Genomic DNA, 14,265 nt, shown 5'->3' with positions numbered 1-14,265 from the left:
CTGGGTTAGTAACTGTATCAACTAGAGTGAGACTAGGGAGAAAGGCAAGGTGTAGGTAGACTTTGGAAAGAAACCTTAAGCTTTTATGTATAGATGTCTAGGAGATGTGGATGAGGGTAGAAAGAGGCCTGAGGCTTTTGGGGAAAGTTCTGTCAGATCAAAAAGACATAGTTGAGCAGGCAAGTTAGGCTGCTGGAGGTTTTCTGAGGCTGGGGCACTGCGAATGCATGCACACAGGCTGGGAAGTGGAGTAGAACGTTCCACATGATGATTCTGTTTAGGCAAAGGACTACTTCTGAGGGATTAGTTGAAAGACATAGAGGTTAGAGAGAGAAGGTCCTCATATAGTGTCCTCAGTGGTCCTTGTTGGATCACACGCCAGATTTCAAGGAGGGTTTCTAAGGTTCTAGACTTCATGCTCAGTGCCACACAGGTACATCTCTGCTCTGTCCTTCATAAGAGCACAAAATGTGGGTGCTGTTGTTATCTGGACCCTGAACCTGCTTAAGGTCACAACTGAACCTAAATATAAGTGTATGTCACGGGATACCAAAGACTACCAGGCAACTATGTGATAAGTTTAATTCGATGGATGAGTCAGAGTGACTTCCACTTGGTACTCTGCCGCTTAGAATTACCTTTTGAAAGACATTGATGCCTTCAAAGTGACTTCATTAGCTGGAACAAGAGATAGCATTGATAACCATGTTTGGTTAATGACAGCTGGAATTAAGTGAACTCATAAAGACACATGGTTTCAGCCTGGTCTACAGAGTGAGTTCCAGGACAGCCAGGGCTACACAGAGAAACCCTGTTTCGAAAAAAACAAAACAAACAAACAAACAAACAAACAAAAAAGACACAGGGCTTATATGTGGCCAATCCACCATCTTTGGAGTTACAGCTCAGTGAGCCTGCAACTATTCAGTCTTGTCACTTCTATTGCATCTTGTTTGGGCCATGGGGGGCTGGGGAAGAATCTCTATGGAAAAGCTTTGGCCCAGCAAACACGTTTCCTCAGTTCTTAGCTTTATGCTGGTAAGACTCCAAGTGCCCTGACAAACTCACTTGAGAATTCTAACATGGTCTCTTTTATTAATAATCAAGAACACTCAGAATTCCTATATGGAAAAAAAATGATTGGGTTTTGTATTTTTTCTTTTTTTCTTTTTAATTGTACCTGTAAACAGAAGATAGTGTATTAACAACTGGTTATTCATTCATTCTTGCTGGGGACATAGCCTGGAATGCCTCTCTAGGCACAATGCCAGGGGTCAGTCTGCAGCTCGCCGGCCTCAGGCTGAAACCCTCTGTAGTTCATTTACTGGAGTGGATAAGCTGTGGCATCTTAATAGGCAAATGGAAATGAGAAAGACAGGTTCTGCACTTCTGTAGAAATTTAATCTAACCCACAACCACTCACAGGCTTTTCATTGATAGGAGAGCCTCACCAGAGATTTTAAAAGGAACCAAATATGAGATTGATAATAAGCCTTCCCCCACCTTGTGTTCACCTAATTCTTGAGTAGAAAAAAAAATCCTGTAAGTAGATCTAGCATTGGTTGAAACGTATGCATCTTAGGAAGGTCTGTTTGAAGATTTCTCTGACATTATGCAAGGTTGGCCTGTCTGCCAAGTTTCTCCATTGCTGATAGAGAGCATGAAGCCGCTGATACTGCAGAGGATTCAAGGAAGAGGAAGGTCCTGTTCTGTAAGTTTAGCTTTGTTTGTTCATGTAGAAGGAGAAATTATATACCCCGTGTGGCCAGTATACCTTGTCCTTTCCAGTCTAAGTAAGATAGGGCTGTTGGAACTAAGGCCGAGGAACTAAGGCACTTTATTAATGCTGGAGGAAAAGAGGACGGAGTAAAGCAAAGAAGGGGAAAGTCAGCAAATTTTGCCAGCCGGGCTCAGCATTAACATTCATTATGCTAACAGTTTGTTGTAATGTAAAAGGTTAACTTCCTTTGTTCTGTCTTCAAGGCACTTATCCCACTTTGCAAGTCACTGTGACTAATTCTGTGGCTGTCCTCACTTCACAGAGGCAATTGGGGATGAGGGGTGGGGGGGGGGGGCATAGAGCTCACAAAGGGTCCTCAGAGCTCCAACCCGCACTCCCTAGTGCTAGAACCCCAAACTGGTAAGGCATTGTGTGATGGCTATTCCCAGTTGTCAACTTGACTATATCTGGAATGAACTACAATCTAGAAATGGAGGGCACACCTGCGACCCAGATCTTGAGCCTGGAAGACATGTGCTTTTACTGGGATGATCCATGCTTTTGATCCAGATCTTGAAGCACAGTGGCCCTGAAAAGCTTTGGCTCAGACAAGGTGGTACACGCCTTTAATCCCAGGACACAGAGACAAGCAGATCCCCCAAGCTAATGAAGTTAAATTAGTCAACTCCATAAAGGACTCTGATGATGAAATAAATATTTACAGTAAAGTCTCTGAAATATAGTTCAGTGACCGAGCTCTTGCCTAGTAGCAAGTGCAAGCTGTGACTTTGACCCCAGCATGGTGAAAAGAAAAGTAAATAAACAAAACAGAGGTCCCTGGGCAGAGGTCAGGGGATAGATAGGTAGGTACAAAAGACTGACTTTATTCCAGCCTCTGGGGATGGGGGCAGGGGAGCAAACAGGAGGATGTGGTGGGGACTGAAGGGAGAACAGCTTGAATGGAACTCAGGTATGAGGAAGGTCATTCAAGCAGGCTGGAGATGAGGAAGGTGTGCCAGAACAGAGAGGGATTCATCCCTGAAGACCCACCTCCAGGAAAAACAATTCAACATAGCATCTCATTTCTTGGTGCTCATCCTAATTTAAAAATTTCCTTCAACCTGTTATATAGCACCTGAGACTGAGGTTTTCACAAATACTTTTCCTAATGTAACTCATACTGTCTTATACCACATCCTGGAAAAAAATCAGCATGCAATCTTAGGTTAAAGCGATAGATGGATATATTGTTGAAAGTTTGTTGACTACTTTTTTAATTGGCATCACATTATACATATATAATTTACAATATACAAATACGATATGCCTACATATTATTACATGTACTACTTATTATGGGTTAGCACTACTTGCTGGTTATACAATAGAATCCCACTGGATCCTTATCAAGTCCACTTTAAGAAATTTTGATTTAGTTTATTTGGGTGGGGCTTGAACATCAGTTTTTCAAAAGCTGCACAGAAGATTATAATATTTATTGAGACTAAGAAACACACATACACACACATATATACATATATATGTATAATGTATTAGTTGCTTAATGTATGAAGCTGCACATTATTCAAATATTGTAATTTTGTCTGAAAGATAGGTTAAAATAATTCATGTTTTATATATGGAAAATTGAAAACTCAAGATTATATACTTTTTCTCAAGAATATGTTGAATATGGAGAGAAAGCATCCATTTTCTTAACCATAATTCTCATGCTTACCACAGCATAAAAGTAAGTTATCATGTTCTCTTGAGAAGAAAATACTAGAAAATGAATTAAACATATAAGAATATTCATGCAAAAGATTAAAGTTAGACTGTGTCAGAAACACACTAAGCACAAGCAGCTACTTCTGATTCTAATGCTGTGTTTGTGTGTGTGCGCGCATGTGCATTTGTGTGTGTGTATATGATAGGTGTTTGTGTGCATGTTTGTGTGTATGAGTGTGGACACATACTGCCTGTCCATTTTTCTCATGTGGGACCTGGGGATTGAACTCACGTCGTCATACTTCTGTGGCAACGTTTCTATCTACCGAGACATTTCCCCAGCCCCTACTTAAAAATTTCTGAATACATTTAACTATGTGCTGAGAGACGGGCTTATACTTTTTGTGTGTCATTTCATGCTTCACACTGTATGACTACGGCATTTTTGTGTTTCGAACTCCTAACGCCTGCAGGTTTAGCTTACAACTTCCTTCTGGGGTTGATGTTTGTTTGTTTGTTTGTTTTCCCACCACTCAGCTGACATTTTCACTCGAATGTTTCATAGGTACCTCAAAAGTAAAATGTCCAAAACGAAGCTCTCAGTTGCCCTCATTTTAATTCAGTCTTGCCCTTCTCAGAGAATGACTCTGTCCTTGTCCAGTTGAATATTAGAATGCTATAACTCATTTTTGATTGGTGTTTGTTTATTTGCTTGGTTGGTTGGTTGTTGTTGTTTTTCCCTTTAGAATGAACTTGTTGGGTTTTGCTCCAAGATGTGTTTCAGAACTCCTTCTTGCCTCTGCACTTCCTCTTCCAGCTCTGGATAGCCATCCTCCAATCTGTGTTGAAAAGACCTTGCTGCTGTATTCCTCAGTGACTCTTCACTTCCACTCTTGCTCTCCTAGAGCTCCGAGTCCAACCCACAGTCAGCATTGTGTGCAGGCTCATCCTTACCTGCGTACAATCTGTTGATAACTTCCTTCCTGTAGCTTTAAGGATCTGCACATTCTGTCATCATGCAACTCAACCTCTTAGTCCCTGTGCTTACCCACACCAGACTTTAGGTTTTATGAGTAGTAACTGCTTCCCCAAGATGTGGAGCTTTTCTCTGTGACTCTTGCTTCAACCCTTATGACTTTCCTCCCAACCGCAGGACATGATCTTCATCAAGGCTTATCTAGGATATGACTTCCTTATGAAGATCTTTATGAACCATCCACTCCAAAACATTACCCTTCTAGGAAAATCCTCTATTTCTTTAATAATGTTCTTCTCACCAATAGCCAAGGTTTATTTTTTATTTTATTGTCTGCCTACCTTGTTTGAACAAGACATGTGTAGGCTGATATCAGTCCTTTTTGAATTTACTTTCAGTTGGTCCTGCATGTGCTTGTGGCACTGAAATGCTTGTGATATGTGTATGTTCTATACTAAATAAATATAAATATCATGAAGCTTTTATCTTTAAAGAAAGAATGGTCTCCTTCTGATATGTTAAGAGAATAAGAGCTGCTTTACTAATGATTCCTATACTATAGTTAATGCAGTAATAAAATCATTGATAAAAAGGTACAGAACCAAAATTCTATTGCCAAAATTCTGCTATTAATTAATCTTTAAAAACAAAACAAAACAAAAGAAAAAACAAAAAAACTTCCTGACTTCAGAGAGAATGATAGAAAACCAAAGACCAAGGAAGTCCAGAAATGGAGGTAATATGATGTATTTAAACAAAACTAGGGACCAGGGAGAGAATGCCAAAAACAAGTTTGAAGAACCTTGATAGGCTTAGTTGAAAGTCTTATGTATTACACAAGAGCCCTGGGATTTTATCACACAGGGAGTAGGAAGATCTATAGAATAAAGAGGCTTTTAGCAGGAAAATGATAGGGTATTCTTTGCATTTAAAATTGTTTTGTGGCCAGTGTGGCATATAGCTTGATGAGGGTACTGTATAAATCAAGAACTCCAATTAGAAGGTGTGGGAATGACCTAAGAGCATGATGGTAGCAAGACTTGTGATAAGGGATAGCCTTGAGGTAAAGGGGCTGAAGCAGGCCTTTGCTGTTAGTTCTTCCTGGACTGGGTCTGAGAGGCTACTACTGAATCCTGGTTCAGTTTGGGCTTGCATCCTCTCTTTACGGACTTTAGAGTGACTGTCCATATTGTCATGGACTTCAGACCTATGTTTTTAAGGAATAAATTTTTAAAGAAACCCACTAAACTATAGTGTTTGCTATGAGGCTTAAAGGAAGAATTGGATGTAAGAACACTTGGCAAAGTGTTACAAATGGAAGCTATTTTTATTTCAAGTAAGTCAATTTAGTTCACAAAGAGAAAATTCATTTTCTAGTTTGTGAGCTCCCATAAGCAAACTCCCTAGGAAAAATGAATCACTCTTAGGACCGTAGCACTTTCTGTACTTCTATCCTAACACTTCCATTAATTATGAATTGTTTATGCATCAGCTTTGCTTCATGGCATATAAATCCTCTGGCGGCAGAGACAAAATCTTATGAATCTTCACAACTTGGTTTTCGGTAGACAGTAAGTACTCAGAAAATGTTAATTGCATTATGTTAAGAGGAATGATTATTTAACAGGAGAGGAAAAAAGTCAGGCAATAGGGAGCCCATGTGGGCTTCTAAGATAAAGTATAACAATAGGGACGACATCTGTGCAAAGATTGAGAGTGATTGGAGGCCACATATTTTATTTTAGCCTAGAAGATATGTACAGAGATTTCTGTGTTCTCCAAAGGCTGTCCTAGTTTGGTTTTAAGTCAATATTGAAGCAGAGGGAAAATGATTAATTTAGCTAATATTACTGAGTTTGGAAGGGATTGAGTCACGCAGGTTAAGCCTTGTTTAAAATAATTAAAAACCAGGAAGAGCATCATACTCACTTTATATATTTAGAATCTGAATCTTGTAATGGTCATTTAAAATTATAAATGGTAAGGATAAGATAGCATCGGCGGATCCATGAGATGATAAAGAATTACAGGGGTACGATTTTGTGCTTATGGAGTTTGGGGCTTCATAAAATTTAGAAAAATGTACAGAATGTACACATAGCCATGGTACCCGTGGAGTTACTGCAGTTGTGCTTATCTGCACAAAGTCTGTACAAGATTGGGCCAGTTAACATTTCATCCAACATGGGGTAGGAGGCCTTAGGAGGCCTTAACTCCCCGAGGGGACTGTTAGCAGTTGACAGTTGTTGGAGGAGGGGTGTCCTTTTTTTTTTTTTTTCATGGTGTAGTCACTGATAAATTGCCCTTCTTCCAGTAAATAACCTCTCTCACACTGGGACAAAAGATTCTAGTGAAACTCAGTGAATCACATACAACAAGTAGACACATAAGGAGAAGGACAAGTTGAGGAGAAGGGATTTAATGTGTAGGAGGGGCAATAGAATGCGGAAGGGGAGCTGGTCGTGGTGGCACACTCCTTTAATCCCAGCACTCTAGAGGCAGAGGCTGGTGGGTCTCTGAGTTCGAGGCTGGCCTGATTATTAGAGTGAATTCCAGGACAGCCTGGACAACTAGGGCTACACAAAGAAATCCAGTCTTGGGGAAAAAAAAGTTTGGGGAATGAAAATTAAAATTGTGAAACTATCAATAAAAATGTTTTTAAATTGTTATGGGAAAGCAGTTTCTAAAATTTATAGACTTAAGACTAAGAAGTGTACATACACACACACACACACACACACACACACACTTTGGGATGATTTGGATTATGTTGGCCTGGTTCAAAAGGTTTCAGAGGGGAATATTAGCAAGTAGCTCAGAGACATTCTTGTGATATTTTGGCAACGAACATGGATGCTTTTTGTTCCTGCCCTAAAAATCTCCCTGAATCTAAATTGAAGAGTTTTGGATTTAATGTTATTGGCAGAGGAGATTTCAAGACAGCCTAACTAAGGTGGTAACTTTTTAAGGTGGTGGTTATACTGATCAGTTTTATGCAGATCTACAATGAAAAGGAGCAACTCTTTCAAGATGAAATATGAAATGCACAATTGAGGAGAAAATGAGCACTAGGAAGTATTCTGTTGGAGCTAGGTCCAGAAAGTGATCAGGAAGGTAAAATGTTTAAGGAAAGGCCTAATTCAAAATGCAACAAAGGGAATGGTGATTCCCCCCACCACCAAGATCACCCCCCCCCCCCACCAAGATCACACCCATTTCATTTTGCCACTTGTAAAAGGGAGTTAAAGGAAAGCTGAGGGCTCAAAGGAAACACTTAATGTGAATGCAAATCAAGGAGCCACCCAGGTTCCAGCCTCAGCAGGCAGAAGAACTTAACAGGATAAGCCAAAGTGGCTCTGGCTTTAGAGACAAGGATGCAGGAAAGGGAGTTACAGAATCTTCTTCAGTTAAGGAAAGCTGCTGAAACCAATTGTGTCAGGGCAGTCCCTGCATGGAGAAGCTATTGCTTGAAGAGGAGCTGTAGCCTGGGTTCTGTTGACGATTTTAGGATGTTGGAGATTCCAGAATCTGGGATATCTGCAAGGAGAGCTATAGAGCAGTAGTAGAATCAGCCCAAGATGAAGAAATGTGCGGCACACAGTCAACAAAGCCAAAAGAGCTGAAGATCTAAAGAGTGCTTTGACATCAGACTTGGAGATACAGAATTTGGAGTTTGTTCTGTTGGGTTCTGGTATTGCTTCGGTCCAGTATTTCCTCACAGTGCTCCCTTTCCTCCTTTGTGGAATGTTAATATATATTCTGTGCCACTGTATGTTGGAGGAATGTGAGCTGCTTTTTTATTTTGATTTTACAGGGGTTTAAGATGCAAAAGATTGTCTTGAGTCTCAGAAGAGACTTTGGACTTTTAAACAGCATTGAGACTGTGAAAGACTATGGAGGACTAAACACATTTTGCACTATGATATGGCTACAAGTCTATGGGGAGCATGGAGTCAAATGTGGTAGTTTGAATGAAAATGGCTCCTATTGGGTTATATATTTGGATGCTTGGTCCCTAGTTGATAAACTGCTTGGCAAGGATTAAAAAGTGTTTCCTTGAGGTGTGTCACTGGAGATGGGCTTTGAGGTTTGAAAAGTCCATGACAAGCCTAGTCTGTCTGTCTGTCTGTCTGTCTGTCTCTGTCTCTGTCTCTGTCTCTGTCTCTGTCTCTGTCTCTGTCTGTCTCTGTCTGTCTCTGTCTGTCTCTCTTATTCTGTCTCTGTCTCTCTGTCCCTCTCTCTCTCTCTCTCTGTGTGTGTGTGTGTGTATCCTGGTGGAGTTATCAGCTACTTCTCTAGCACCATGCCTGCCTGCCTATTGCCATGCTCCCTGTCATGATGATGGTAGACTAACCCCGAAACTGTAAGTGAGCCCCCAATGAAATGTTTTGGTTTTTGTTTCTCCCTAGAATCCACTTGGTCATGGGGCTTCTTCCCAGCACTAGACATCCATGCAGAGAAGGCATGGTTGCTGTGGGTACTTGTTTCATGGCTCCAGAAGTTCACAGTGTGGCTAGTTCACATCTTGGTGGATCAGGAACCGTAGCTGTGGATGCAGAAGCAGCAGATATGATATGTGTAGTCTACCTCAACCTAGCTACTTCTTCTAGTAAAAAGATAAGATCTGAGAACTAAGCATTCAAATACATGAACTCTTGGGAAAACTTCTAGTCTCAAACTGTAACAGTTTAAACACCGTGGAGCACACATGGAAAGTGATTTCTAATTCACTCATTGAGCAGATATGGCACTTGTCGCATAATAGACTAATCAAGAACTTATGCATCTTAGCTCGTGAATGGCTGAAGAAGACCAGGTAAAAATCAATGAAACAGAGAAGACATACTTTACTCAAGTTCCTGTGAAACACTTGTCAGTAAATATTATAGCTCAGTGTTACACAGCAGAATTTTTCTCATTGTTTAAGGTACAATTATGTATGTAATTATGTTTGGGGTAAGAACATATTTTGGTGTTGGTAAAGTGGTCCAGTAGATAAAGGTGCTTTCTAATGAGGCTGATTTCAATCCCTGGAGCAGACAAGGAAAGAACTGACTCCTGCAAGTTGTCCTCTGACTTCTACACACATGCGCTAGTATGTGTGCAAGTCCCCCAAACATGCATAAAGTCAATTTAATAAACTTTTTTTTTTTTCAAGACCAGGCTGGCCTTGAACTCAGAAATCAGCCTGCCTCTGCCTCCCAAGTGCTGGGATTAAAGGCATGTGCCACCACTGCCCAGCTTAATAAACCTTTTTTTTTTTAAAGTTGGTATAAAATACCTTGTATTTGTTTGGCTCTATTTACTATCTGCTTATTCCTCTTTGCTGGTGAATATTTGCAGTATGTCCTTATAACTGTGCTCTGGAGTAGTGCCATCCATTCTTCATGAACTCAACAAAGACCATGATATATGCTAAATGGATAAAGCTTCAACTTGAGAATGCTAGCTAGATGTGTTCGGCACGAGCCAGGGAGGATTTGTTTGAGGAAGGCTGTGCCATCTATCAGAGTAAAGCCACATGTCCACTGTAGAGAGTGGACTCTCTTGTGTGCCATATGGATGCAGCACATGCCAACAAAATGCTGACTGGTCTGTAAGCTTCGGCAAGGAATACGAGGTGGGACATCTGCAAGGGAGATTGAAGGCTGGCAGAGAGAAAAGTGTGGGAGGATTGTCCCTGAAACATGGAGGAGGTCAAAAGGATGGGAGCTGAGCAGAGGTAACCAGCCATGTGGCAGAACTTAGATTAGAATAAATGGGATATTAAGTCATGTTTTAGTCTGGGAACAGCCAAAGCTTATGGTCTAGGCATTTGTTAATGTATTTGAGTCTCAGAGTCCCGGAACCTGGGGCATGGAGGAAAAACTCCGTTTTACAGTCCTTAGGCAACTATTTATTTTCTCACCATTAGTCTTTAACTTTCATAGTTGATGTAGTTGTTTGAATCAGAACGGCACCCCATAGCTTTATAGATTTGAGTACTTGGTCACCAGGGAGTGGAAGTGTTTGAAAGGATTACCAGGATTAGGAGCTATGCCCTTGTTGGAGTAGATGTGGCCTTGCTGGAGGAACTGTGTCACTGTGGGTGGGCTCTGAAGTTCCAAAAGCCTAGCCAGGCCTCCACAACCCCAAACCCTGCCTCTGTCTCTGTCTCGCTCTCTTGGCCTGTGACTCAGGATGTGGCTATCAGCTACTGCTCTAGTGCCATACATGCCACCTTGCTCTCCACCATGATGAAATGGACTAGATCTCTGAAACTGTAAGCAAGCTCCCATGAAAGGCTTTCTCTTATAAGAGTTACCTTGATCATTGTTCTGTTTTCTTTTCTTTTGTTTTGTTTTATCATGACTGGGTTTCTCTGTATAGCCCTGGCTGTCCTGGAACTCACTTTGTAGAACAGGTTGGCCTCGAACTCAGAAATCCACCTGCCTCTGCCTCCCAAGTGCTGGGATTAAAGGTGTGTGCCACCACCACTCGGCTCATTGTATCTCTTAATAGTAAAGAACAGTGAGTAAAATCATTGGTTATATATCTATACACAGTATTGCTAGGGGTATCACCAGGACCACTGTAAATCTTAATCTTATATGTAAATGCAATGATATTAATAAACATCACAGTGATGCAATGGCTTTAGTAGTTCATTTCATGGTAACTGAGCATACTTTTTATAACAAAATATTACTATAATAATTGTTTAGATCCTCTGTTTCCAGAAAGATGGAGGTGATTTTTGCTGACTTTTTCCGAGTGTGGACAACTAACACACAAAACATAAATTGACATTAAAGTTATGAAATCATCTCAGCACGTTAAAACCCAAGGAACAATGAAATGAACAAGTCATTGGGCTTTCTTTTTGCCTTATATGTATCAGAATTGTATCTGCCAAGACTGAATCCTTTAATACTAGCTAATTATAGACAGCCTCAACAAAAACATGTTCTTCATAGTCAAAGCACAGAAAAAGAGTAGTATAGTTCCATAAAAAACTAGATAGTGACCATTCTACTGCCCGACAGATAGATTCTACCTATCCTTACCCATCAGCAAAAAATAAATAGACAGCCTAATGTTTCATTTTTGCCCTGCTCTTATGACGTGTTTCCTCCACCACATTCCAAGCCCTAGATAAGGTTAGAGAAGGCTGATCAGAGAGGCAGAACTATTTCTACTGAGAAGCAATGATGCCCTCACCGAAGCATCTGACAAGATGCAACGTAAGAGGGAAATGGCTTATTTTAGCTCATTATTTAAGAGAGTATGGTTCATCGTGGTGCAGAAATCATGGCAACAGAAGCTTGCAGCATGACCTATCACATCTAAATGGATCAGACAGCAAAGAGGTGGGGGGAAGGGAGTGTTAGAACTTCGGCAGGACTATGAACCACTAGGCTTGCCATCCCTGCCTTGCCTTCCCTGTTTAAGTAACCTGCTTTCTCTAGTTGAGTCCCACCTCTCAAGGGTTCTACAACCCTCTGGAACAGCATCAGTAGCAGAGCACCAAATGTTTAAATACATGAGCCTGTCAGGGACATTATAACCTCAATGTATAATACATCCCCAGCACTCACAGCGACAGCTCTGTCTCTGTGTGTTATAGTTCCACCATAACCAGAACTGGGTCTACTCTGTCCCCCACTGCCTCATGTCAGAGGATATAGTAGAGCTTCCAGCCTTCTGTTGCATCCAATAAGGATGTGGTTGGATAACCACTGAAATGAGAAATGCTAAGTCAGTCCTGCAGCTCTCATTGGGTCGATATAATATAATATAATATAAATAAAATAATATATAATAATAGGAGAGAAGCCTATTGAGGAGTTAGAAGTCTTACTTTTCTCTCAGTGAAGAGACTGGTTCAGCCAGAGGGAAGCAACAGGGAACTAGAGAATAGGAGACATTATTTATTCTGTGGCAAAATATTACAGAAATCCAGGCAACACAGAGCATTGAAATAAAATTATCAATTTCTTACCAAAACACCTTAAGTGTTCAGGTCCAACTTGACCTTATTCATGACACTAGGACCCAAGAAAATATCACATAAATAGACAAAGAAAATGACATGTTGAGAGCAAGATGATGGTTATGTCAGTCTTCCGAAAGCTTCCAGTCACTACAGTTTTAGTTTAGTCAATTTTTTTCTCTATTCTGCCAACATAAATGTTAGAGCCTTTATTTTAGTCATGAAGTCCCTTGCCTCCAAGTTTCTTTCTCTTATGTCATTTTCTCTCTGTTCTGTGGCAACTTTTATTGTTCTTTCTTTCAGTGTACTGACAATATTTTTCCATCCTCTCCATTCAAATGAAGAGAAACCTAAAGAGGCTATTGTACAAAATGTTTCACTGAGTGACTGGAACATGCTTTAAATAAAGGGAAATAAAAATAATGCTCACAAAGGAACAGGAACTACAAAAAAATAAATAAATAAAACAACTTTTAAAACTGAAAACTAAAATAATCTCAAACTAACAAAATAATTCCAGCAGCACCAAAAATCCTCAATAGAATTCAGTTGCTGAATGAAAGAAAAGAAAGAATCAGTAAACTGAAAAGAGAAAATCTAGAATCTTAGAATTGGGAACAAAACACCCATGGAAGGAGTTACAGAGACAAAGTTTGGAGCTGAGACCAAAGGATGCGCCATCTAGAGACGGCCATATCCAGGGATCCATCCCATAATCAGCTTCCAAATGCTGACACCATTGCATACACTAGCAAGATTTTGCTGAAAGGACCCTGGTATAGCTGTCTCTTTGAGACTATGCCGGGGCCTGGTAAACACAGAATTGGATGTTCACAGTTAGCTATTGGATGGATCACAGGGCCCCCAGTGGACAAGCTAGAGAAAGTACCCAAGGAGGTAAAGGGATCTGCAACCCTATAGGTGGAACAACAATATGAACTAACCAGTACCCCGGAGCTCTTGTCTCTAGCTGCATGTGTATCAGAAGATGGCCTAGTTGGCCATCAGTGGAAAGAGAGGCCCATTGGTCTTGCAAACTTTATATGCCTCAGTACAGGGGAATGCCAGGGCCAAGAAGTGGGAGTGGGTGGGTGGGGGAGTGGGTGGGGAGCGTGTGGGGGACTTTTGGGATAGCATTGGAAATGTAAATGAAATAAATACCTAATTTAAAAAAGAGAGAAAATTTAATCTGAACACTAGAGAGAAAATAGTCTGAAAGGTAAAAAGATACTGCAGATGTGTCTGGCTACCGATAAAGGCCCACACTTACACTCTATAGTACTCAAGGAGAAAAAAGAGACCTAGATGGAAAAATATTTGGAAAAATAGTAGCTGTATTTATGTCAGATTTGGTAAAATACATGAATCTACAGGTTTAAGAAGATGAAAAAACTTAAAGAGATACATTCAGGACACATACTTATACTTCTGAGTATTGAAGGCATAGAAAAAAATCCTGAAAACGAGTGAACCAGCACATATTACCTATAAAAGAAAAGCAGTAGAAACTTCTCTTCTGAAATCATGGAGGCCAAAGGAAGCATAGTATACGTCCTGAAGGAAGAGAGCTGTCAACTTGAGATCCTGTGGCCCTAGAAAGCATCCCATAGGACTGAAAGGGGAAGTCCAGACATTACAGATAATGGAAAGCTAAGATAATCTGGTCCCAGATAAAATTTCCTTCGCATAATGATTGCAGAAAGTTCTCCAAACAAATATAATGATAAAGAATTGAAACATTGGAGAGGAAGATGAGGGAAAGCAAAGACCATCTTTAAGCAGGGCACATCTTTACTTACTTTTGACATATCTAAATTGTGATTGACAGTTCAAGGGGAAAAATTTAACACTGTCTGATATGGTGAGGAC

The 14,265-nt window shown here is 40.4% G+C and overlaps 1 long non-coding RNA gene across 4 annotated transcripts in view; it reads left to right on the top strand.

The window, feature by feature from the left end:
- The first annotated feature begins 1,343 nt into the window (after positions 1–1,343).
- Positions 1,344–14,265, top strand: part of LOC110295223 — a 61,190-nt gene continuing 48,268 nt past the window's right edge. For all 4 annotated transcript variants that reach the window (XR_002378030.1, XR_002378031.2, XR_002378029.2 and 1 more), the window contains exon 1: positions 1,344–1,711. This is a non-coding gene — a long non-coding RNA (uncharacterized LOC110295223). The remainder of the gene's footprint in view (positions 1,712–14,265) is intronic.

The sequence above is a fragment of the Mus caroli genome, chromosome 5, assembly GCF_900094665.2.
Source record: "Mus caroli chromosome 5, CAROLI_EIJ_v1.1, whole genome shotgun sequence".
NCBI lineage: Eukaryota > Metazoa > Chordata > Mammalia > Rodentia > Muridae > Mus > Mus caroli.
The sequence above is the reverse complement of the archived record's forward strand: the minus strand, read 5'-3'. Positions and strand labels throughout refer to the sequence as shown.